The 27,124-nt window shown below is 45.0% G+C and overlaps 1 protein-coding gene across 4 annotated transcripts in view; it reads right to left on the bottom strand.

The window, feature by feature from the left end:
• PHRF1 (PHD and ring finger domains 1) overlaps positions 1–27,124 on the bottom strand; it is a 1,670,136-nt gene that overhangs the window by 775,420 nt on the left and 867,592 nt on the right. The window lies entirely within an intron of this gene.

Below are 27,124 nucleotides of genomic sequence, written 5' to 3'. Positions count from 1 at the left end.
GCCCTCATGTGCAAGTGAGCCAAGGGCGAAAGGCTGATTGCTGCTGCCATGGACCCGAAGGCTCTCAGGACCAACTCCGCTGATGGGGCTGGAGACTGAAGGATTGCTAGGACGTGAAGGGTTAAGCTGCGAAGCCTGTCCGACATCAAGAAGGCCTTGGTCTGAAGCGTATCTATTCTGGCCCCTATGAAGTCCAGGACTTGCATTGGTTGAAGAGATGATTTCTTGTAATTTATAGTGAATCCCAATTGGGAGGCTAAGAGCAGGAAGCAATCCCTAGCTGAGCAGAATAGATGCCTGGTGGAGGCGGCAAGGAGCCAGTCGTCCAGGTAAGGAAAGACCTATAATCCCTGGAGCCGCAGGTGGGCCGCTACAACTGTCATGATCTTGGTGAACACCCTGGGGGCTGTGGTGAGGCCGAATGGTAGGACCATGGACTGGTAATTACTGGCCCCCAGCCGAAAGCGGAGAAACCTCCTGGATCGTCGGTCCATGAGAACGTGGTAGTATGCATCCTTGAGGTCTATGAAGCACATCCAGTCGTTCTCCTGCAGTAGGGGGAGAATGGAATGAAGAGTGACCATCCGGAATTTCTCCTTGGCAATGAAGAGGTTCATTGTAGAAAGGTCGAGAATTGGTCTTAAGTCCCCTGTCTTTTTTGGCACCAAAAAGAACCTGGAGTAATTTCCTAACCCAGGCTGGTCTGGGGGGACGTGCTGGATGGCTCTTTTTTCTAGCAGATTATTTCTAAAGCTGCAGCCTCCCACCTGACTGGGTGGAACATCAAGGAGGCGCCTCAATTGAGAAGGAAGGTTTATGAAGGGAATTAGAGGAGCATCTGGATATTATTCGAAGCACCCAGCGATCCGTTGTGATGGACTCCCATGGTGCCATGTGCTTCGAAAAATGCCCCCCCCCCCCCGACTGCCTCCAGAGAGGAGCAGTTGGGCAACCCCTCAGGGCTGCTGTGTGGGTCTATCAGAGAAAGGTTCTCGCGATCCCAAATTCTTCGGACCCCCTCTGCCTCTAGGCCTGCGCCCACCTTGTCCCCCTCTGCCTCTGAAGGATGAAGGGTCCGGAGCGTAACGGGACTGCTGAGACTTCCGGAACCACATCTTCTTTTGTCCTCTCTGGTTCCTGGAAAAGGACCTTTAAGGAGCCGAGAAGCGGATTCTGATGGCAAACAGCTTCTTCCCGTCTTTCTCGCTCTGGACCAATGTATCGCGGACGGTCTTGCCAAACAGGGTAGAACCGAAGGGATCGTTTGCAAAGTACACCTTGAAGGGTTCCTCAAAATCACAAAGTTGGAGCCAGGCGTAATGCCGCAAGGCAATGCCTGATCCGCTGGCTCTAGTGGCCCCCTCCGTGGCATGGGAGAGTAGCCGCATAGAGGTATACGACACAGATTTTAGAGTGGCCATGCGAGTCGAGAAGGTCCGTTTGTCCTCCGCCGACAAGGACTCAGGGGGAGACTCAGTGTATTCCTTCACCAGATCCCGCTGAAGCTTAATCACATGGGCCAAATAATTCAGCGCCCTTATAGAAAAGGTAGCTGAAGCAAACATCCGCTTTCAGATGCGATCCATCGTCCGAGACTCCTTATCAGGAGGATGGACCGAGGAACTATCCTGTGCCAGTTCCTTTTTGGAGGCAGCAGTCACCACCATGGCATCTACCGGGGAACCTTTACTCCACGCTGTCCTATCCACAGGGGGATGAAGGATCTTATCTGGTCTCCTGGGGATTGGCTCTACAGTGTCCGGCTCCTTCCATGCCCTGGTAGTAATGAGGTCTACCAGGGGGTCGGCCGGAGGGGACACCCAGGAGGTAGACTGGCCTGCGTCAAACACCTCCAGAAACACAGACTCATCCGAGGAAGGCTTTTGAGCTTACCAGCCCCCCCTTTTAGGCACAGCATTTCCATAATGTCTTCAAAGGAGACGTCCTCGGGGGGTGACCTGGGGGAATCTTCCTGTTCCTCTAAATCGGTGTCTTCCGTGAGGGACTCGGGGGTATCCTAGTGCCTCCTTTTACACCTACGTTTGAGGGGGACCTCCTCGGCGGGACTGTCCGAGGAGGGCTCACCAACAGGATCATGTTCCTCCAGTGGGACTGACTGGGGTGTCGACGCAAGCTGTCCCTGGGGCCGGATGATGGAAGACAAGCCCATCTGAGAGGGAATGGTGGCTGGATCCGTAGCACGAGCAAGGGTTCTCTAACCGCTCAAGAGAACCCTCTCCACGGGCTCTATGAGTAACACCCTCGGATCAGATGCGGGGATCGGAGTCAAAGCGATCGGACCCGAAAGGGAAGTGTGTTCTGACCGCAACAGAGCCGAAGACACACCTACCCCCTCGGATTCAATGCGCGCCTCTTGACTCAGAGAGCTCGGATCCAAAAATGGATCCGACAAACTCAAGGGCATGGCCAGTGTCGAAGTAGCAACTACTGTCGGCGCAGACTCCGACTCAGAGACTACTCGGATCAGACGCTTGCTCCGAAACCCAATAATATATCGGAGAAGGAGCTATGGGGGCAAAAAAATGGGGCAGAGCTCCCCCCAGAGGGGGAGGAGGCAGGAGCACTCCCATCTGCATCTGGGCTTGTAGGAAGCGACTCATCATCCGGTCCATGTAGGCATCTGAAAGAGTTTGTGTCGACCTAGAAGAGGCCATCAAAGCTGGCCGGGAAGGATGCCACGACGACCTCGAAGATGGCCTCCGGCACGAAAAGTGGGGAACGGAGCCGAGAGGGGGAAGACCCGGAAATCTTCGGGGGAGAAGAGAGACGTTTAGCTGGCGGGGCCGAAGGGGCAGAGTTGGCCCGCCGCTTTTGCCTCCTATGCTTTTCTATATCCCTCTCTCTCTTCTCCTTTGTTGTCTCTTTGCCCCCTTCTCTCCCTGGGAAATGGTGGGAGGTTGAGTCCCAACCAGGGGAGATAGTATAGCTGGCTGAACTGCCGCAGCCACGGCTAGAGCCACTGAGGGAGAGGAGAAAGAAGCAGAATCCACAGGCAAAAGACCCGTCAGGATCAGCTTGTTCCTCTTATCCCTCATTACCTGGGGTTAAAGGCTGCGCAGATATGGCAGCCCGATGACAAATGCGCTACCCCCAGGCAAAGAACCCACTGAGTGTGGCCATTGGCTGGGGAAAGCTTATGGCCACACTTAGAGCATTTGGAAAAAATGGCCTTAGGGCCTTCGGCCATAACCAAAAACACAACCACACACACAGACACAAGAATAAGGGGAAGGGTGAATATATATATATATAAATTAAGCTAAGTTAATGGGTTTAAATTAAACACAAACACACAACTATCTAATTTAACCAAAAGTCAAGAATTTGACAAATACTTCCTACCTAACCGCCAGGAGCTCGTAACTCGTGCTTGTTAAAGCCGAGGCAAACGAGATCGGAGGACTAGAAGGAGGTAGCAAGGTATTATGGGTAAGGGGGAGGAGTTTGGAGCTCAGATCTTTAGCTTGGAAAGCTGCCGGCTCGGATCCAGGACAGATCCGATACCCACAGGTTGCTGATCAAATGAAGTTAACTACTTCAGATCTGAGAGTTTACTGTACTGTAGACATCAGGACTTCCAAGACGGCTGCACATTGAGTAACAACTTAATTCTAGCTCTCCCAGTGTGAAAACGAACTCATCAGAGAAAGACAGTAGACCTGTGTTTATGGGTAAATTTCAGTAATTGGCTAGTAAGTGTACTGCCTAGATGCCAAGAAAAAAATAAATACAGTGGACCTAAAAAAAACAGCTGCAAAAAGTGAGGAAGAAACACTGACTGGGCAAAGTTCTTCATCTATTCAGCAAAAAGCAATGCAATTTCCAGACATGAATTCCATTAACCTACAGGAAGATACAAGACAATTGCACACAGACCTGATTAAAACAAACCAAACACTGATGGAGTATATCAGCACAAACAAAAGGATGGAAAAAAATGGAAGAAGCTTTAAACAGATATTCAGATAAGGTGATAAAGCTGCAAAACTCTAAGGTTAAAATGAAGAAAAGGCTGGCTGAATATGAAACTGCTCAGGAAGAGAGGTTTCAAAAATAATACAATTAGAGAAAAGAGCATGTTCGGAAAAAAAGAAGTCATGTACTTACTATAACATTTCATCTCAGTAGTTAGACTTCAGCTTCGGATCCGAGATGGCAGTTTCACCAGCAACAGATCTGAGCTCCAAGCTCCACCCCTTACCCATAAAGTACAGTTTTGTACCTACCATAAATGTAGATGTCCGATAGGTATGCATCTGCAGTCATAACATATGGGGCAGTTATTCGTAGGCATGCCTGGCTGAAGGAACAATCTTTGCCAGACCATGTTAAAGCTAAACTCCTGGATGCTCCAATGGAGAAACAAAATTTATTTGGCTCGTCTGCTCAGGAGGTCTTAAAAAAGTATGAAGAAAAGGCAAAATCTGTGCAAACAGTTAAGGATTTCCTACAAGTACAACCACCGAGATTTAGCAGAAACTGGCCGACTAAGAATTGGTCCTTTCCAGACTCTGACAGAGCCCAGAGAGGCAGGAACAGACGCCCCAGAGGCAGAGGCCAATCTAGGGGCTCTTACAGAGGCCGTCAGTGGCAACCTGTCAACCAGAGAGGTAGTGCAACAGCAGCAACAACAACTACTACACCAGGACAGGCTCAATTACTTTACTCTGATTCCGCCCACCAGGGCTCAACTGAAAGCACCCTTGGGCGGAAAGCTTGCTTTATTCTCAAAAAATTGGCATTATATTACAAGGGACACATGGACACTGCAAATAATAGACAAAGGATACAGGTTCCACTTCCACACTTTGCCAAAAAGAAACGGAATGCCAAACCTATCACCAAATCAGAGGGCAGAGGCTTTAAAGCAGATCAACAACTTGCTTCAAATGAAAGCTATAGAAAAAGTACCACTTTCAGAACAAGGCCAAGGATTTTACTCCAGACTATTCCTTGTACCAAGAAAAGAAAATCAATGGAGGCCTATTCTCGACCTGTCCGCACTGAATAGTTTCCTCATTGTGCCAAAATTCAAGATGCTGACCCTACAGCAACTTCTTCCCATGTTGGGCAAGGAGTCTTGGCTGGTGACTCTAGATCTCAAGGAGGCATAGCTGCATGTCCCTATTCAACCAAACTGCAGAAGACACCTCAGATTTCTTGCAGGATCAGAGCATTATCAATTCTCAGCATTGCCCTTTGGCTTATCTACTGCGCCCAGAGTATTCACGAAATGCCTGGCATCAGTAATTGCACACTGCAGACTTCAGGGGATTCAAATCTACCCTTATCTGGACGACTGCCTTATACAAGCGGACAACAAGGTAAATTTGATAAAAGACTTGGCCTATGCCATCCGCCTACTACAGGCATTGGGATACACAGTCAACATCCAAAAATCAAGACTGGTTCCATCCCAAAGGATAACCTTTCTGGGTGCGGATCTAGACACAATCAACCAAATGGCCTTTCTCACAGAAGAAAAACAAAAACAACTTCCAGATTACTTCATGAATCTGACAAGACAAGCTCAGCTTACTGCAAGGAAAATCCTGCAGGCCCTGGGTTGCATGGCATCCTGCATAATTCTGATATCACAGGCCAGGCTGCATATGAGAAAATTACAATGGTATCTAAAAAGTGTATGGTCTCAACACAGTCACAGTTTGGAAACTGATACCAATCATTCATTGCCTTCAAAAAGAATTCCTGTGGTGGACTCAGGCCTGCCAGTCCAACAGAGGGTTGCCTTTCAACTAACCAAAAACAAAACAAACCATCACCACGGACACTTCAGACCGAGGATGGGGAGCACACATGGAGGACAAATGTATCCAAGGCCTATGGTCTCAAAGACAGCTACACATGCACATAAACTAAAAGGAAATGCCGGCAGTGATGCATGCAATCGAGGCTTTCAAACCCTTCCTCCATCAAGGCCACCTGTTAATAAGGACGGACAACACCACGGTCATGTGGTACATAAACACGCAGGGGGGCACACACTCCTACCCTCTATGCCGGCTGGCTATGAATCTATGGGAGCTATGCCTGAAACTCAATATCCAACTGCAGTCCCAGTTCGTGCCAGGAAAGGAAAATACACTGGCAGACAGCCTTAAGCAGAACTACCATGGATGCACACGAATGGATGCTGCACCCAGACATCTTCCAACTCATAACAAAGGCATGGGGAACGCCAGAGATGGATCTATTCGCATCCCCCCTCAACCATCAACTGAAGACATTCTGCTCAAGGACATACCACCCACAAGCATGGAGGGTGGACTCTCTCTCTTTCAGCTGGAAAGCTCTAAAAGTATATGCCTTCCCACCTCTCCCTTTAATGTACAAGGTTCTACTGAAGATCAGATGCATCCTTGAAGGACATCACCACTGTATCTCCTTCCTTCCCTCAGATCTCATCTGCCACCCAACACATGAGTCCGATCAGCAAAACCTGATCCACAAGTAAAGACAAGAGGGCCACAAGGGTACTATCTCTTAGTCACTCAAGTGAAAGAACCGAATCACAAGCCAGGGGGAAGGAGGGAGGGACGGTTGATGACAAATGAAGTCTAACTACTCAGATGGAACGTTATGATAAGTACATAACTTCTTTATCTGAAGTAGTTAACTTCATTTGGTCATCAACCTGTGGGACAGAGTCCCCAGCTACCATAACCTTGGGAGGCCCTCATGGAAGGTTATTTCGGAGTACCGCAGAGCCAAAGAATGCTCTCCCTTTGGAAACCATGTCCAATTTATAATGAGAAATGAAAGTATGAGATGGGGACCAAGTAGCTGCTGAACAAATATCGTCCAAGGATACTCTGGACCAAAAAGCAGTAGACGTAACCACAGACCTGATAGAATGGGCATGACTCCTCCCTGGAAAAGGCATACCTTTATCTTTGTAAACTTAAAGAATGCAAAGGGAAATCCGCTTGGCAACTGTCACCTTGGAAACTAGTTTGCCTAGAAAAGGTCTAGCGAAGGACACAAATAACTGGTCAGACTTGCGAAAGGACCTAGTCCTGTGTATGTAGAAATGTAACTGCCTATGTACATCTAACAAATGTAGTTTATATTTCCCCCTGTTCTGAAAATTTGGGAAAGTAACACGTAGATTGACTGATATTTGATTCTGAAAACACTTTATGCCAAAAGGAAGGAATAGTCCAAAGTGAGACCCTGTCTTTATGAAAAATCATAAGGTGGTTTTAACAGATAATGCTTGAGGTTCTGACACTCTCCTAGCCTAAGTGATAGCCACTAGGAAAGCAGTTTTCCAAGACAAAAATTTCAAGTCCACAGAGGCAGCTGGCTCGAAGGGTGGAGCAACTAACACCTGTAAAACTAAGGTAAGGTCCCAAGGAGAAGTAAGGTCCTTAGCCAGAGGCCTTAAAAGAAAGGTACCTTTAATAAAGGTTTTGCAGAGTTTGGAGGAAGATAAGGACCCCATGTTTTCACCTACATGGAAATTAGAAATGGCAGCCAGTTGAACTTCCACCATAGCAGAGCTGGCACCCTGCTGTAAAATGTGTGTAAAATTCAAGAACCGCTGGCACTGAAGCTGTAAAAGGATCTAAATCCCCCTGAGAAGCCCAGATAGAAACACTTTTCTGGTAGACGACTTTTGAGCTGCCACCAAAATAGATCCAACAGGGGAAGAAAGTCCGGGAAGTCCTGGCAATCAACAGAACTGGAGCAGCCAAGCTGTGAGCTTCGACTGCCCAGGTCTGGAAGGGGAATCCCCGATGGATGCGAAATAAGATCTGGGATCGGATCCAAGGAGGCACTATCAGATGAGACCACAGAAAGGGGAACCAGATCTGGCAAGGCCAGAATGGGGCAATGAGGAAGACTCTGCTACCCAACCGACGAGCCTTCTGTAAAAACTTTGTCATGAGAGGTAACAGAGGGTATGCATAAAGAAGACAGGGAGGCAAAGCATGGACCAGGGCATCCCTGGGGGGGATCAGAGCAAAGAACTCACTGCACTAGACGTTGGAAGGAGATGCAAAGAGATCACAGCAAGGCCGACCCCACTCGAGGTAGATCTGCTCTGCTACACAAGGATTCAGAGACCACTTATAAGGCATTAGGATAGTCCTTCTCAATTTGTCCACCAGGATTGGAACGACCCGGAATGTGCGCTATCAGAAAACAGTTGGTGGAGATCGGCCACTCCCACACACTCATGGCTTCTCGACAAAGTGGGTAGGACCTGGTTCCTCCATGTTTATTGATGTACCAGACCACTGACATATTGTTTATCTGAATCACAATAGTTCCCAAAGGAAGAAAGGCATGAAGGGCCTGCAACGCTAATAAGATCCCCCTCATCTCCAGAACACTGATGTGCAGATTGGTCTCATTCAGGGACCATTTGCCGTGGGCTGTCCTGCCAGAGCAATGCCCCCCCCCCACCCTAGTCAGGAGTTGTCCGTGGTCACTATGGCTTGGGGAGGGGCTACAACAAAGGACCATCTCTCTACCTCCAGAGAGTGTAGCCACCACACAAGGGCCTTCCTGCATGCCTAGCTTATGTGAATCGGATGTACCAACGGGCGATCCAACAAGAACCACTGAACTGCCAACGTCCACTGCAGAACCTGCATGTGAAGATGAGCACAAGGAAGAAGAGTGATAGTGGCTGCCATGGATCCTAGTGCTCTTAACACCACTTCGGTTGGGAGAAGGGATACTGAAGGATTGCGAGGACATGAAGATTTAAGCTCCAAACCCTCTGTGGAATCAGAAAAGCTTTGGATTACATGGTGTCTATTCTCGACCCTATGTAGTCCAGGACCTGAACAGGTTCCAGAGAGGACTTGGCTATATTTATTGTGATGCCCGAAGAACTCTCCTGAGCTTGTTTCTTCTTTGTGGTGGCTGCTATCACCATGGAATCCAGTGGGGACCCCTTGTTCCAGCTTGGTCTAACTACCAGGGGGCTCAAAATTTTATCTGGACGCTTTGGAATTAGCTCCACGGTATCCGGCTCTTTCCATGTGTTGGTGGCAATGAGGTCCACCAGGGGTCCATGGGGGGGCACCCAAGAAGTATGGGCCCGTGTCAAATTTCTCCAGAAACACTGACTCACCCGAGGAAGGCTTGGGGGCGGACCAACACCCCCCCCCTGCTGGCACAGGATCTCCATGATGTCTCCAAAGGAGACATCCTCGGGGGTGATCTGGGGGAGCCCTTCCCTTCTTTCAAGTCAATATCCTCTGAGAGTGACTCTGGAAGTCCAAGTGCCTCCTCTTGCACCTGCGTTTGTGAGGAACCTCTTTGGTGGGGACTCTCCTGAGAGGATTAACAAACAGCTTGTGGTTCTTCGAGGGGAACAGTCTGGGGCATATCGAGCATGGGCTGTCCCTGCATGGGCAGGATGGCAGAAAACAAACCCAGAAGAGAGGGGATCGGGGCAGACTCCGAGGAGATGGTCAGGGGCCTCAATCCATTAAAGAGAACCCTCTCCACCATGTCGAATGCCAAGGGGGAGCGAGCGAGCCTCCCGAGCCACTGAAAGAGAGGACACTCTCCCAGATCTGACACTGGGATCTGAGCTGAAGCCGCTGAGATACCAAGGGGTAGGCCATGACCCGACAAACTCGGGGCCAAAGGAGAAAAGCCCAACCCCTCAGATCTGACACCTACGCTACTGCTCCAAGAGCTCTGATCCGACCTGGTCAGAACTGACATACTCAAGGTAACTGCAGGCATCAAGGTAGACTGTACCATCAGCACAGACCCCCTGACTCTGGAACCTCTCAGATCCAGGGACTCCGATACTGGAAAACGGATCGGAGAAGGACAAATCGGGGAAAACAATGGTAGTGAGCTCCCCCCTTCAGAAGGAGAAAGTGCCAGCAAGACCCCCATCTGAAGCTGGGTGCAAATAAACCTTCGCATCATCCTGTCCATGTCTGCTTCTGATAAAGTCCTAGTCGACCCTGAAGAAGCCACTGTCGCCGGTTGGGAAGGACAGAGAACGGAGGACGAACATCCTCCATCTTTGGGGAACCCTCGGAGAACGGAGCAGAGGGGAAGTCAGCCTGGTAAGGCAGGTATCTTGGGAGGAGGATCTGCAAGAACCAAGCGTTCTGGGGATCTGTTCCTTCCCTTCTCTCTCTATCTTTATGTCAGTCATTCCTAGACTCCCTTTCCCCAGGCCTGTGGTCAGAATGGTCAGTCCTGGCCTGGAAAGGGAGGACACAATAGATGAGATAGAAGTGGTCACAACCGTGACTGCAGACACAGTCGCAACAGAAGACGATGAGGTGGCTGCCTCCGTAGACAGGAGAAGCCCTCTCAAAATCAACTTGGCCCTGAAGTATTTTAGGGCCCTGGGGTTAAACCCTGCGCATATGGAGCAGTTGGTGGATAAGTGAGCTGCCCCCAAAAAAACACACAAAGTGTGGCCATACACAGGCGACAACTTATGGCCAAATTCTGTGCATTTTCTAATAGATCAACTTCTGGTGATATGCCATAATCAAGTCAAATAGGTACAAGGTACCAAAGGCTGAAAACCCAACACCCACACACACAACCACACAGCGGGAAAGGGAAAGAACGTCTGCACTAAGTACACTACCCAAAAAACTGTACTTTTTTTTGTCAAATAGAGAACTCGAAGGGGAGGTAAGGAAAAAAGGGGAAAGTATATCCAAAAAAGTCTACACACATGAAAAATACCCCGAAAACTGTTCTACCAGCCTGGAGCTCAAGGGATCACTTTGTAGGCGAAGCCATGACAAACGAGATCTAAGGGAAGGAAGGAGATGCAGTGGTGTTATGGGTAAGGGGAGGAGCTTGGAGCTCGGACTTGATGCTGGTGAAACTGCCATCTTGGATCCAGCCCAGATCCGAAGACCACAGCTTGATGACCAAATGAAGTTAACTACTTCAGATCTTGAGATTTTTAGATAGAACTTTGAAGCTGGAAGCAACAGACTGCATTAATTTTATGAAAGCACAAATAAGCAAGTGGACTGGTATTCCACTGCAGGAGCTGTTAGTTGAATGGGTGCATCATGCATATGCTCCAAAGTTGGCTATGAGAAAGCAACCTAGACCTTTAATAGTAAAGATAAAATCCTACCAGCAGGAGGAGTTGATTCTGACAAAACTCTGGCAGAAGGACAAAGTACTAAAATTGGGAGACAGAGTACTTGTGGAGAATGGTTATTCATTCTACACCAAGCAAAAGAGGTAAAAATGTATTCCACTACTCAGAAAATGCCAAGATGCAGGTGTAAGACTCAAACTGCTGTACCCAGCTGTCTTCAAGGTATTCTTCCTTGGAGGGACAAAATCATTTTTTTAATGACGTAGATGCTAAGGAGGAAATACAAAAGTTTATCCAACAAAAAGTAAGCTGTGAAACAGAAGGAGATTCTGCTTCTTGTTCTTCTGGTAATGAAGATCACAGACTGTACCTGTGAATCCTTATCCAGTGTTCCAATGGAAGATGTTGCAGAGGAGGAAGGGAGCACAAGAGCTGACTAGAAGAACAGAGAGTAAATTGGAAATGAAGCAGATACAGATTTTGGAGATGGAGATGAACAGGAATAAAACCAGTAACTTAATACGGGATTACAATGCAAAAATTATATTTGAGAAATATGACAAGAAAATTTGGAAATACTGGACTTTTCTTATGGGGGATTCTAAAGCCTATGTCCTACTTCATGTCATTAATGTTTGGAAAACTGCTTTGGGGAAGGGAAGAGGAGGGAGAAAGTCAAGTACAGATTTTTTTCATCTTAAATGGTACTATTTCTGTGGTGTGTGTTTTTCTTTACAAGCTACAAGATAAAATTGTCTCAGTTATTTTTTTAAGTGGAACACGGATTGTAAACAGGTGCTGCTTTTTTTTTCCTTTCTCCCTTCTTGTTCAGTTATAAACAAATGCAGGCACTACAATGTAAAAGAAAGTCTGGTTAAACCAATCTGATAAAGAGAAACTGGCTGCCTGGTTCTCATGTCTCTATGGAGACAATCTGATAAAGAGAAACTGGCTACAGTCTGGTTGAAAGTGACTGGCTGAGGGAAAAAACACACAGAAAAGAAAAGTTGGCTTAAGACAATGTTTTCTGAAAGCATTTAGGGGTTTTCCTAGCTGGGAGAGCTATACAGTCAAGACTAAACCAATTACCAGTTAATAGATGCACAGGCATTTAAGCATGCATAGTCTTTCTTTTAAGGTTAACTCAAGTCTGAGTGTGGCTGCCAGTTTGAGACATCTGTTCCTATTAAAAGGGTAAAACTTAAATAATTTGAAGATGTACACAGTTTTGTCTGTTAGTGTTACCTTTATAGGTTTTAGAGTTATTTTTAAAGGACTTTCAATAAAACGCAAAACTTTGGAAGATGTGACATAGGCTCCAATGGATATGACAAGAAACAACTGTATAAAAGTTCAACCTACCAAACAGCGTATGCATGTAAAACAAAAGCTGGAACTAGACATTTAACAAAAAAGGTGTTATACATAAAAGGTGTGAAAAACAACTTTTTAATGCAATAATGCTTTCTGTATGTGTCTTTCGGCTTATCCTGGTTAGGGGTCGCCACAGCAGAACTCCGGTCCTCTAATGATTGGTAGTTGATTTTTACATACCGAGTTACCAGCTCTGACGCACAACCTTCAATGAAGGTACGCTCATTCACGCATGTCTCCATGCAGAAGCCGCTCTAGCTGAGAATCGAACCAGAAAAATGCAATAATCTAACAGATAAACACAAAATGAAATAGTGAACTATATTAAAAATGTAGAGTGCATATATCTATGTTACAGGAAACACACTTAGAAAGAACTGAACATATGACTTTGATAAAGAAAGGTTTTCAATATGGTTATTCAGTGGAATACCTGGGACAAAAGAAAACAGGAGTACTTATATTAATTGTAAGAGGAGCTCCAATAGTGATAGAAAGGATGAAAAAAGATAATGGCAAATTTGTTGTGCTAAGGGGCTACTGGCAGGGGAGGATTACACTGGCATGTATTTATATTCTACCTAAACTGCTATAATGAAGCTTAAGAAAAAAATGTAAGAAATAATCAGTTTTCAGCAAGGACTATTACTTATAGGTGGGGACAGGAATGTGACTTGCAACAGGAGGAGAAACGAAAACAGGAGTACTTACATTAATTGTAAGAGGAGCTTCAATAGTGATAGAAGAGGATGAAAAAAGATAATGGCAAATTTGTTGTGCTAAGGGGCTAATGGCAAGGGAGGATTACATTAGCATGCATTTATATTCTACCTAAAACTGCTATAATGAAGCTTAAGAAAATTCTGGGAGAAACAATCAGTTTTCAGCATTACTTATAGGTGGGGACGGGAATGTGACTTGCAACAGTGAAGTGGTGTCTGGGGGCCTTGCAGAGAAAATACTTCAAAGGAGGGTAGATTTTTGAAGAAATTTATGAAAATATTTGGCATGGAAGATGTGAATTCAGTAACAGGATTGAATTTACACATTAAGCCCCAAGATATAAAACTGGGCTAGGTTAGACAGAATTTACATTTCACAAGAACATGTGCATTTAATTAAAGGTCTTGATATGCACCCGGTAACTATTGCAGATCATGTGCCAATAATAACTAACAAAAACACAGGGTAATGAAATAAAAATGAAACGCTGATGCTTTCCCACCTCTCTGTTGAAGACCCTGGAATTTAAGGAATGGGTAGTGGAGATTATTCAGGACCTATTAGAGAAGATAGACATTTCTTCTGAAAATATAACTGGGGTGTGGGATAAAATTAAGGTAGAGTTTAAAAATAGGGTGAAAATAAAAGAAAGGGAGCTATTGTTAAGAAGCAACAAGAATTACTTAGACAAATGTTAAAATATTGGAACACAAGGGGAATCTCTCAAAACAGGAGTATCAACTGCAGAATGCTAAGCAGAAAATAAAGGATTACACTTTGATAATGTCCATGAGTTTAGAAAGACTGCTGTTAGCAAAACTTTTGTTTTTATAACACTGGAGCACAAAAACATTTAGCACAATGACTCCTGCAAAAGAAAGTAGAAAGAACTGTTGCTAAGCTTAGGAAGCCTATAACAAGAAAAGCAAGAGATTCTGTAGAGGTATTAGAAATATTTCAGAAATTATATGAAAGTCTGTAAAAAAGCAGAGAATGTGGAAATCAAGAAAAGATACAAATGGAAATACTTATGGAAGAATTAAATGTGCCAAGGGTTCATAGGTAGGTACTAGGCTATCGGCCCAAGGGCCTACGTAAGCCTAACCAACAAGGTTCCCTGGCTTACGCCACCCACGAAAGTTATTTTCCTGTGCCATTATCGAGCAGACACAGAAGTGATTCCCGGGGTGTATTTCCTATTTCCCATCCACTCATCAAGATTTTTCTTGAAGAGTGCTAATGAAGAACATTGCTTGACATAGATGGGTAGCCTGTCCCAGAGTATGGGAAGTCTCTGGGACAGGACGCTAGCCCTCCAGCATGTCCTGTTTATTGTGGTGACAAGGTTTAGGTCCCTAGAGTGTGTAGCTCGGAGGGATTGGGATTTCTTTAGGTGTAGCATGTCAAACAGCTCTGGGTTTGACATAGCTTTATAGGTTAGGCAGAGATCACTTTGGAGTAGGCGATATGCTATGGACTAAAGCTGGAGTTTTTTGAGGCGGTCAGTGTAGGGCATTTATTTGAGGTCAGTAATCCTCTTTGTGAAGTACTTCTGTGGCCTTTCCAGCTGCTAATATCTTGTGAGGTACATTCCAAAAGGGGCGCTGTACTCTATAATGGGTCTAATGAGTGACGAGTAGAGGGGAACAATGACCTCTTTTTTCCTGGATAAGAACCCTTTTATGATGAGGTGTGCCCTGTAGAAGGCTTCTTGACTACTGTGGCGATGTGACTATCAAAGGAGAGACTATTGTCCACCTGGGTCCCAAGGTCTCATCACACATTTGGGGTTAAGTAGATTGGTGCCTATGTGGTAGTTCATGGGTACAGAGTTTTTACCAAAGGGGATGACACTGCACTTTTGGGCACTGAGCTTGAGGCCATGGCTCTGACACCATGCATCTGTCTCAGCGAGGCCCTTCTGTAGGATGCCCACATCACTTGGGGACTTCACTATGGCTCCTAGTTTACAGTCATCTGCGAACTTAGTTAGCCAGAGGCCTTCTGTGTTAGCCTGTACTTCAGAGAAGTAGATACCAAACAGGAGAGGTCCCGGGACGGAACCCTGTGGTACTCCACTTGTCACTGCTTTGAGGTCAGAATTGGAGTCTGCAACTTTTACAGTGTGGATTCTGTCAGTGAGCCAGTTGGCAACTCATCTTGTGACGTAGGGATTTATACCTAGTTTAGTGAGTTTAGCTACAATTCCAGAATGGGGGATGATGTCATAAGTCTTGTCGAGGTCAAGATAGGCTGTGTGAACCACCTTACCCTCATCTACAGCTTTGGTGACTGCCTCAAAGAAGTCGACCAGGTTCAGGAGTCATGATCTGCTTTTCATAAACCCGAACTGGGTGGGATGCAGAATTTGGAGGTTATTAATGTCTTTGTTCATGAGTTCCATGATGATACATTCCATGGCCTTGCAGACCAGGCTCGTCAGGCTAATAGGTCGATAGTTCCCAGGATCAGTGGTGGCTCCCCCTTTGTGGAGTGGGTAAAATACTGTGTTATCACCATACATTACACTGCCAAGTACTGAACCCAGGACCCTGTGCAAAATAGTCAGAGCAACATACCACTATGCCAAATCATCTGTTTTTTTTTTGTAGAGGTAGAGGAGGCTCAATTACTAATGGCTAGGATAAGAGGAGATGGGATGAGAATTGTGATGTATAACCAATCTACATGAAGGTCCCCAGGAATAGATGCTATTCCTATGGAAGTTTGGAAGCTAGGAGGGAAAAAATCAAACATCTGGAAAGTTCAGTTTAACAGTAATTTTAAGAGGAAGAGGAGAAGTACCAACATCCTGGAAGAAAGCAGTGGTAGCTGTAATAACTAAAAAGGATAAAGACCTATCAGACCCAGGCTTCTTACACGCCCATTTCAATACTAAACCATGCCTATAAAATGTTCAGGTCTATAATGGCTAAATGAATGTCAAAATAGATAGATATAGATTAATGCGGTTTTGTGGAGGGGAGGCAAACATTTGACAACATTAACAGAACACTGATAATCCAGAGGGAAGCAGAAAGCAAGAAAATACCATTGTTTGTTGGTGGGTTTTGATGCAGAGAAAGCATTTGAGAGAGTAAGGTGGGACTTTATGAGCAGGGCAATGGAAGCATTTGAATTTCCTGAAAAAAATACAGTGTTGATTAGGAGGATATATGAGGGATAGGAGGCGAAAATTAGAGAGGGTGGGGTCCTTGCTGATAATTTTTGCGTGAGCAGAGCAACCAAGCAGGGGTGTCCTCTTTCCCTTTATTTGCATTATATTCAGAAGCACTGACAAAGAAAATGTGTGTTAAAAATTCAAGGAAATAACTGGTATGGTAGTCAAGAAAAGTGGACTATCTGCAGATGATACTTTACACCTGACAAAAATCAGAAATAGACATTACAGTGTTAAGGAACATTTTGACTCGGTTTCAAGTCTTTTCAAGATACATAATTAATGAAGCTAAAACAAAGGCAATAACAGTAAATTATGTACCCACACAAACTGGTTGAACAATATATTTATGGGAACATGATAGTATTTAGGAGTATGGATTAAAATGATTCTGGTGCAGCAGCTAAGGATATGTGGGAAGAAACTAAAAGATAATACAAAAACTAAGAAAATGGAAAGTTTGTTATATGGATATGGATAGCAAGACATAAGCAATTAAATGTTTTTATTCCTTTTAGTCTTGTACACAGATCAGGCATATTTTTTTATCAACCAAATGAGAAGTTGTGGATAGCAATAGATAAAGAGTTGAAGGACTACCTGGGAAGGGAATATGGCAAGAGTCAAGTGGGATAAGCTTATTCTTTCATTAGAACAGGAAGGATTGTGATTACTCAATTTAAAGGGCTAGCTCAGAGCAACACAGTTTAGGCTACTATACATAGCACAAGCAGAAAACTATAATTCAAAGTGGAAAGAGATGATGTTGAAATGGGGGGGGGGGGTCACGAAACAAGGAAAGACTGGGATTTTGGATGCAGGCCTTTTAGGAGCACAACCACCATAGAGAATATTATAGCCATAACTTAGAAGAAAGCATTCTAAGAAATAAGCCAACATGCGAATGAAGAAAGTAGACAATAGGCAAGAGGGGGCTGGAATTTATTGGAGAAAACTGGCAAAGGAACTAAGGTATTGGCAGCAACTAACTACAGAGGGAAAGATGACAGAATGGGGAGATACCAAGAATTTATTTAGACTGCAAGTTAGAGATTGCCTATACTCTGATATCAGTCCTTGACAGGGAAGCAACAATGAGAGAGCAAATTCAACCAAAACACTCCACTAATAACAGCAAACCTGGGTAAGGAGAGTCCACAAACCACGGGCGAAAATCAATCCACTTTTCACCAAAAAAACACATCTTCAAAAAATGCATGTTTTTGTCCACTACCAGCAGACTTCATCAGATGCACTTTATAAGCACTTACACGAGTGCATGGATCGTGCTACCCCTAACAGAACCAAGATGCTATCCTCCAAAAAAAGGAACCCAATCTGGTGGTCTTCTGCCATAAACAAACTCTACAACAGAAGAAAGAAAAGTACAGTTTTGTACCTACCATAAATGTAGATGTTCGAGGATTCCATTGCTGCAGTCCTTACTATTGGGTATAGTCCGCGTCCAGTCGGCCCGAATACCAGAGTATAAGGCTGACGTCGGTCATGGCGCCTTAGACTGACGTCAGTACGTCAGGGTACTAATGCGCATGACCGACGTCATATCCTCAGTCTTTTCTTGCCCCAGATGTCAGAAGACCCTAAAAAGACAAGGCCCAAAATACCTGCACCAAAACATGTACAATATATACAAGAATATATACCAAAATATAAGCATGTAAACTCACCTACACAACCACCCCTAAACACAGAGGGGAAGGAGGGAGGGTAAATTGGACTGCAGCAATGGAATCCTCGAACATCTACATTTATGGTAGGTACAAAACTGTACTATGTTCTTCGTTTTCCATTGCTGCAGTCCTTACTATTGGGTAGAATCCCAAAGCAGAGGTAAGGGAGGCTGGCAAATCATAAAGAAGTAGGAGCTGACAACATGCCTTGCAAAACAGCTGTGGCAAAACCAGCCCTAGACTTAGAGTAAATAGGAAGGTGATAATGCTTAGAGAAAGTATGCACTGAACTCCAAGTAGCTGCTTCCAAAATATCCTTAGTTGCCACCCCCCTTAGAAATGCTGTTGAAGTGGCAGTAGCCCTAGTGGAATGAGGCCTAATCCCAGCTGGAATTTCCTTGCCATGATGGGAATAACAAAATGCAATGCAAAAGCCAATCCACCTAGAAATAGTTTGTTTTGACACAGGCTTGCCCTGTGAACTCAAAGCAAAAGAAACAAACAACTGCTGAGACTGCCTAAAATCCTTAGTCCTGCTTAAATAATAACGCAATTGCCTGTGTACATCTAAAGTGTGCAAAATCTTTTCCCCTTTATTTTGGGGGTCTGCATAAAAAGTAGGCAAATGAATAGTTTGGTTTAAAGCCACACTAGAAACCACCTTAGGCATAAAGGAAGGATTAGTACGTAATGATACCCTATCCTTATGGAAAATCAAAAAGGGCTCTACTGCCATAAGGGCCTGCAACTCAGACACCCTTCTTGCAGAAGTAATAGCCAACAGAAAAACAGTCTTCCATGACAAGTATTTCAATTCAGCAGTAGCCGCAGGCTCAAAAGGTTGTAGAGTAAGTTTTTCCAACACAAAATTGAGATCCCAAGCAGGAGTAGGAGCTCTACGGGGGTCTTATATTCTTTGCCCCTCTAAGAAACTGCTTGAACAAAGGATGCGAAAACAATGGTGGGTCACAATCATAGTGAGCTGAAATTGCTGCAGCATGAATCTTAATGGAAGAGAAGGACAAACCTTTGTCCAATAACTCAGTAAGATATTGAAGAGCCACACTCAAATTAGGCTCAGAAATCTCCAAATTCTTTGCTGTACTCCAAAATAAAAATCTCTTCCATTTTTCTGCGTACACCTTCCTTGTACTAGGTCTTCTAGCTTCCATAATCACATTTAAAACCTGTTGAGGAAGTTGAGACCTGCTGTGTTTCAACAGAGAATATGCCAGGCTGTTAGAGGAAGAGAGTGAAGCTTGACATTGAGCAGATGACCGTCCTTCTGAGATAACAGATGAGGAATCAGAGGTAAAGGCCATGGAGGCTTCTTTACCAGACTCCGTAGTAGTGGGTACCAGTGTTGCCGAGGCCAATCTGGAGCTATCAAAATCATCCTTGGCCTGTCTTGTCTGACCTTTAATAGTACCTTTGGAAGAAGAGGCAGAGGTGGAAAGGCATACACATGAAGGTTTTTCCAACTGAAAGACAGAGCATCCACTTTCCAAGCTGTGTGATGAAACCCCTTTGTGCAATACTTTGGCAGCTGGTGGTTTAGTGGAGAAGCGAACAGATCTATGTCTGGAGTTCCCCATGACACTGTCAATTTCTGAAATACATGAAGATCCAGTTTCCACTCGTGGGGATCCATGATTTGTCTGCTTAACACATCTGCTAAGGAGTTCTGTGCTCCTGGCAGAAACCTTGCCTGAAGAGTTAGTTGCAAGCTTAGCAGTCTCCCATAAAATCATTGCTTGCCTGCATAGAGGATAAGAATGTGTTCCCCTTGCTTGTTGATGTACCACATGACAGTTGTGTTGTCTGTTAGAATCAACACCTGCCCTGGAAGAAGTAACTCCTTGAAAGCCATTAATGCAAACTGGACTGCTAACATCTCCTTCATGTTGATATGTAGATGCTGTAGTCTGGCAGGCCACTTGTCTTGTATCCACTTTCCATTTAGATGAGCTCCCCAAGCAATGTCCGAGGCATCTGTCGTTAAAATCTGACTCGCCTCTGGCCGGGTCACAGAGAGTCCCTTGTTTAGGTGACATTCCTGAGCCCACCACAAGAATACTTTCGTAGGCAAGGTATTATTTGAATGACAGTGTCCAAATCCTGGCAGTGCTGTGTCCATACATTTTTGAGATACCATTGCAGCTTCCTCATATGCAGTTTGGCATTGGGAAGCACCAGAATACAAGATGCCATGAACCTAATGCTTGAAGGACTGTCCTTGCAGTCAGCACGGACTGATGAGATAGTTGATGGAAGTAAAGTGACAGACTCTTTTGTTTGTCCGGGGTTAAAAGGCCATCTGGGCTGCTGTATTCAGTCTCACACCCAGAAAGCACATGTCTTGAGAGGGTACTAGACTGGACTTTATTTCGTTCACAGAATACCCTAGGCATCTTAGCACTGCTATAACATATTCCAGATGCTGTAGAAGGTCTTCCTTTTCTTGAGCCAGAATCAGGCAGTCGTCCAAGTAAGGATAGATTTGAATTCCTTGAAGCCTGAAGTAAGCTATCACTGGAGCCAGAACCTTTGTGAATACTCTGGGCAGTAGATAAGCCAAAGGGCAATGCAGAGAACTGATAATGGGAATTTCCAGTTTGAAACCGCAGATACTTCCTGCAACTTAGCCTTATAGGCACATGAAGGTAAGCTTCCTTGAGATCTAAAGTTACCATCCAGTGATCTTTGCCCAGCAGAGGTAAAAGTTGTTGTAACGTCAACATCTTGAACTTGGGAATGTCCAGGTAAGTGTTGAGGAGAGATAAATCCAAAATTGGTCTCCACGTGTTCCCCTTCTTTGGTACTAGGAACAGGCGAGAATAAAATCCTAGGCCCCTTTCTGAAACAGGGACTGGCTGGATGGCCCCCATCTGGAGTAACTGAGAAACTTGCTTGTGAGCCTCTTTTCTTTGTGGAGGAGGAACGTCTGGCATGCCTTTGAAAGGGGGCATTGTGTGGAAATAAAATCTGTAACCGTGGTGAATGATATCCAACACCCATCTGTCTTGAGTAATAAAATCCCAATTTTCTTTGAAAAGAGACAGTCTTCCTCCCAAAGGAGCTGCCAGACGAGAATCCACTGGCAGCTGAAAAGGCAGGTCATTGGGTCTGTTTACGAAAGGACTGACCCCTGCCCTCACCAGAAGTCTGAGCAGGTGAACTCCCTGATCTAGGCCTAAAAGAACCTTGAGCCCTGCCCCTACCACGTCTAGACCTACCCCTAGACTGGGAATCATAAGCAGGATATGTCCACCCCTTAGCAGGCCAATTTCTACTAAACTTGGAGGCTGCACCTGCAAATACCTTTAACAGTTTGCATAGACTTAGCTTTGTCCTCCATTTTCTTTAAAACTGCTTCCACAGGCGATCCAAACAACACATCAGACTGTAAAGGAGCATCCAAAATCCTTGTCTTAACATGCTCAGCTAAATTCTGATCCTTCAACCAGGCATACCTGCGAAGAACAGAACTAGTAGCAGCCACCCTCGAGGAGGCCTGCACAGCATCAAAACCACATTGCAAAGAATGCTTACCCACTTGTTCAGACACATGAACCAAATCCAGCAACTCTTTACACTCAATACCTTCCGCCAAAGCATCCACCTTAGATTTCAATTGTGAAAGGAGATAATTTTGATATTTTAGCATGTGAAACTGACAATTCAACGCTCTCATGGCTAGAGTGGAAGAAGTATACACTTTCTTTCCCCACCTATCCAAAGCCCTTGCCTCTTTATCAGTGGGAACAGGATTTTTAACCACAGAAGCTTTAACACCTTTAGGCCCCTGAGAAACAGTTTCTGGGTCCGCCCTAGGACTCAGAAACAAATACTTATGAGCTTCGGGCACCCTATAATACCTATCAGGCTTAACAGGAGCAGGAGGCAAAGAGTCAGGGTTCAGGGAAGCCTCTGCAAAAACATCTTCCACCACATTCAACACAGGAGGAATAGCTAAGGGCCTATGCTGGGGCAAAAACAAGAATTCCCTAAGCCTTTTCCTGGAATCAGAGTAATCCTGGCCTTCCCATTTAAAATGCTCCCTCATGGAATGCAGAGTCTCTGAAAATGAGAAATCCTCAGGAGGAGAAGCTGTAGGAGTGGAATCATCCACATCAGAATAAGTAGGATACTCCTGCAAGTCTTCCGCAGAAGACTCTGAAGCCTCTGAACACTGTTCAAAACTATCAAACTCCGGTTCCACCCTAGGCCTCTTATCAGGCGGGGGCATAGAACCTCTAATCATAGTAATCAAATCTTCTGCCATTTTAAGCATATGTTTCTTAGGTACAGAACCCGAAATGCTAGGAGAAGCCCCCACTGAAGCTGAACTAGGCCTACCTCTCAAAGAAGTTTTGGCAACAGAAGGAGAGGCTCTAACTACCTTGGGAAGAGAGGGAAGAACAGTTACCTGAGAAGCCCCCTCAGCTTGGCCTACCTCCTGAGAAGGCACATCCTGTAATAGTAAAGTTTCTGCCTGAGACTCCATGGAAACTCCTGGCAAAACCTCTGGCTCCACTGAGCCTTCTAAAGAACCGGCGTCCGGGACTGCGGTTCATCAACCCTAGGCTTCACTGACTTGTCCTTGCGCTTCTTGGGCGGCGCCGGAGCATCCGACGGCATTTTATAATTACAACGCTTCCCAAACACTAACCTGGCACAGTCTAACCTCCTCTTAATAGTGCGTTTGTTAAACCTAGCACAAGAGCGGCAACCAACAACGTCGTGCTCAGGCCCTAAGCAAGGTATACACAAGGTATGGTAATCCCTATGAGGTATCTGTTTCCCACAAGAAATACAGTTATTCACTTTTTCTGACATCCGCTAAAATACTGTGGCACGAAAAACCAAAATGTTCCCAACGGGTACTTAGCCAACTCTGTTTCGGTCTGAAACTCCGGTTTGAAATATCTCAGAACGCCAACCTGCACTCGCAAAACTGCTTCTGCATCGGACCATGCGGCAAAAGACTGAGGATATGGCGTCGGTCATGCGCATTAGTACCCTGGCACTGGCGTCAGTCTAAAGCGCCATGACCGGCGTCAACTATACTCTGGTATTCGGGCCGACTGGACGCGGACTATACCCAATAGTAAGGACTGCAGCAATGGAAAACGAAGAACATCTGTTGCAAAAGAGAGTAAAATCCCACGACTGGAGGAACTCCCTGGTCAGCCTCAGTAAGAAGCTGAGATCCCTCATAAAATCCTCCAAAGCTAGTTATGAAAACAAAATTGCCACTGATTCTAAAGACAACCACAAAACATTCTATAGCTATGTCAAAAATCTCAATGGCAACACTCAGATCTGCTCTAAGTTACAGCACAATGACACTAAATATACAGAACCAACTGATACTTCCAACATCCTGGTAAATAGGTTCAGTGCTAACTTTACCCCCCTCTCACCCCCTAAAGGGCCCATCTTTATACCGGAAGAATGCAAAGTTCCTGTAATCACGGGTGCACAGGTAAAAACCTCACTCCCCAAAGCCAAGAACACAGCATCCATGGGACCTGAAAACATCCCAGGCTGCCTTCTACATGAACTACAGAATGAACTGGCACCCCACCTAAGAACCATGTTCAATCATAGCCTCACCTCAAGCTTTGTGCCCACTGAATGGCGCACCGTGACAGTTATCCCACTCCACAAAGGGGGGGGGGGGCACAACAGACCCCGGGAACTACCGCCCCATTAGCCTGACGAGCCTCATCTGCAAAGCCATGGAACGTATCATCATGGAACTCAAAGACATTGTAGATCTCCAAACTCTGGACTCCACACAGTTTGGGTTTGTAAAAGGCAGATCATGTCTCCTAAACCTGATAGACTTCTTTGAAGTAGTCACCAAAGGCATAGATGAGGGTAAGGGGGTTCACACAGCCTATCTAGATCTCGCCAAGGCGTTCAACACCATCCCCCACTCTGGAATTATAGATAAACTCACTAAACTAGTTATAAATCCCCATGTCACAAGATGGGTTGCCAACTGGCTTACTGACAGAACCCACACTGTGAAAGTAGCAGAATCCAAATCAGACTTCAGACCAGTGACAAGTGGAGTACCACAGGGTTCAGTCCTGGGTCCTCTCCTGTTTGGTATCTACTTCTCTGAAGTACAGGCTAACACAGAAGGTCTTTGGCTAACTAAATTCGCAGATGACTACAAACTAGGAGCCATTATCGAAACTCCTAATGATGTGGACATTCTACAAAAGGGCCTCACTGAGACAGATGCCTGGTGTCAAAGACATGGTCTCAAGCTCAATGCCAAAATGTGCACTGTCATCCCCTTTGGTAAAAACTCTGTACCCATGAACTACCACATAGGCAGTAGTCTACTTAACACAGAAAATGTGATGAGACCTTGGGACACAGGTGGACAGTAGTCTCTCCTTTGATAATCACATCGCCACAGTGGTCAGGAAATCCTTCTACATGGCACACATCACAAAAGTTTTCTTATCCAGAAAAAAAAAAGTAATTGTTCCCCTCTACTCATCACTCATTAGACCCATTATAGAGTACAACGCCCCTTTTGGTATGTACCTCACAGAACACCTACAACAACTGGAAAGGCTGCAAAGATGCCTCAAAAAGAGGATTACTGACCTCAAACAGATGCCTTACGCAGACAGTCTCAAAAACCTCCAGCTTTACTCTGTCGCATATCGCCTACTCAGAGGCGCTCTCTGCCTAACATACAAAGCTATGTCAAACCCAGATCTGTTGGACATGCTCCACTTAAAGAAATCCCAATCCCTCCGAGCTACACGCTCTAGGGACCTAAACCTTGTCACCACAATAAACAGAACATGCTGGAGGGATGGATTCCTGTCCCAGAGACTTCCCATACTCTGGAACAGACTACCTATCTATGCCAAACAGAGCTCCTCATTAGCACTCAAGAAAAATCTTGATGATTGGATGGGTAATAGGAAATTCACCCCGGGGATCACTTCTGTGATTCTGCTTGACAGGGGCACAGGAAAATAATTTTCTTGGGTGGCAAAAGCCAGGGTACCTTTTTGGCTAGGCCTGTATAGGCCCTAGGGCCAACAGCCTAGCACCTACCTATGAACAAAAAGCAATTATATGGAACCTTGTTAAACATCCCTGCAACTAGCTTACACTATGCTGGAGAGAGATAAGAAAGAAATAATAGGACAGTGTGGGGTGAGTGAAGTATAAAGGGAAGGCAAAGAGAAAGAATTGGGGGGGGGGGGTCCTAAACGAAACAACATCACTGGTAGAGTTATTGGATATGAACCTAGAAGAGAAGCTGCCATTAAAAAGAAATAATTAGTAGAGCATATAAAATATTGCATGAAAACTTTAAGAATCAATCAGAGGAGGTTAGAAAGGATTGGGAAGAAAGATTGGATAAGCAATTCACAAAGAAGCAATGACAGGATATATGCATGTCTATATGCACAAAATCTAGAAGATTTTAGGATTTTTTCTTGGAAATATTTACATAGATATGTTTACACCCCAAGTAGGCTCCAGAGAAATTTCCTCAGACAGATAGCAAATGGTGGGAGGTGTGATTCAGAAAAAAGAGAACTGGGAAAGATTAGCTGTGTAAAATCTTACCATAACCATAGATGTCGTCCTCTTCCATGTTGCAGTATTCTCACATGTGGGATCCTCTGCCTCAGGCGACCTGAACATCCGGCTCCTATATCAAAAGCTTAAGCCTGGCTGCTGTAAGGTGCATGGGACGTTACACTCAGGGACACAAACCAAGGTCCATAAATGTGATGTCTGCACTCACAGACCTCAGAACTGAAAAGGCCCGCTTGGGGAGTAGGGGGAGAGAAGGAATACTGCAACATGGAAGAGAATGACATTTACGGTTATGGCAAGATTTTACACAACTAATCTATGTCCTTCTATTCTCACGCTGCAGTATTCTCACATGTGGGACAGTACCACAGCTTATGCAGAGAAAAAGGTGGAGGAAGAGGTAGCAGTCTCCAGGAATCCATGGAGGATGGCTTTTCCGAATCTTGCCCTAGCTCCGGAGATGTTCTCCAATTTATAGTGTTTACTGAAAGCGTGTACAGAGGACCATGTGGCTGCCTCTAGGATAGTGGCTGTATCCAAGTCTTTGAGAAAGGTCCCTGAAGAGGCCACTCCTCTGGTGGAGTGGGCTCTGTGTGGGGTAACTCTTTACCAAGGAAAGAATAAAAGAAGTATATAGTTTTGGGGATCCAGGGGGATACTGTTAGTTTGGATACAGCTTTCCCCAAGGCCCTGTGGTGAAATTATATGAAGAGTTGGTTGGACTTTCTGATGTCTTTAGTCTTATCCAGATAAAATCTCAGTTGCCTGTGAACATCTAGGGAATGCAGCACACACTCACTGTCATTCTGTGGCGAAGGGAACAAGGTGGGTAAATGGATAGATTGGTTAAGGACAGTTCATTGACCACTTTGGGCATGAAGGAGGGGTTAGTATGAAGTGAAACCCTGTCCTTGTGAAAAATAGGGAAAGGTGGAGTAGCCATGAGTGCTTGTAGCTTACAGACTCTTATAGCTGAAGTAAGGGCTACTAGAGACAGTTTTCCATGTGCACATCTTTAAATTGGTGGAAGTTGCAGGTTCAAAGGGGGCAGTAGTAAGTTTCTCAAACACAAAGTTCAGATTCAAGGAGGCAGGGTAGGTTTCCTTGGTGGTCTGATGTGGACAACACCCTTAAGAAAAAGCTTCACCTCCAATCTTGATAATAGGGGTGGATTCATAGGTAAGAAGGCAGAAATGGCTGACAAATGGATTTTCACCTAACAGTTAGCAAATTCTGATGTCAGGAGCTCAAAAAAAGAAGTAAGTGGTATCCCAGAAGTCTCAAACAATCCACTAAACAAGAATAGTGGGTCCAAAAGTAAAACAGTGTAAGAAACTTCTCTGTGTGGAAGATTTTATATCCACATATATATATATATATATATATATATATATATATATATATATATATATCTCTAGTTAATCACTATATGTTAATCAGATCAGACAATGGTAGTAGAAGTAG

This window comes from Protopterus annectens, chromosome 17.part0 (genome assembly GCF_019279795.1).
Source record: "Protopterus annectens isolate FY-2018-M chromosome 17.part0, PAN1.0, whole genome shotgun sequence".
NCBI lineage: Eukaryota > Metazoa > Chordata > Ceratodontiformes > Protopteridae > Protopterus > Protopterus annectens.
The sequence above is the reverse complement of the archived record's forward strand: the minus strand, read 5'-3'. Positions and strand labels throughout refer to the sequence as shown.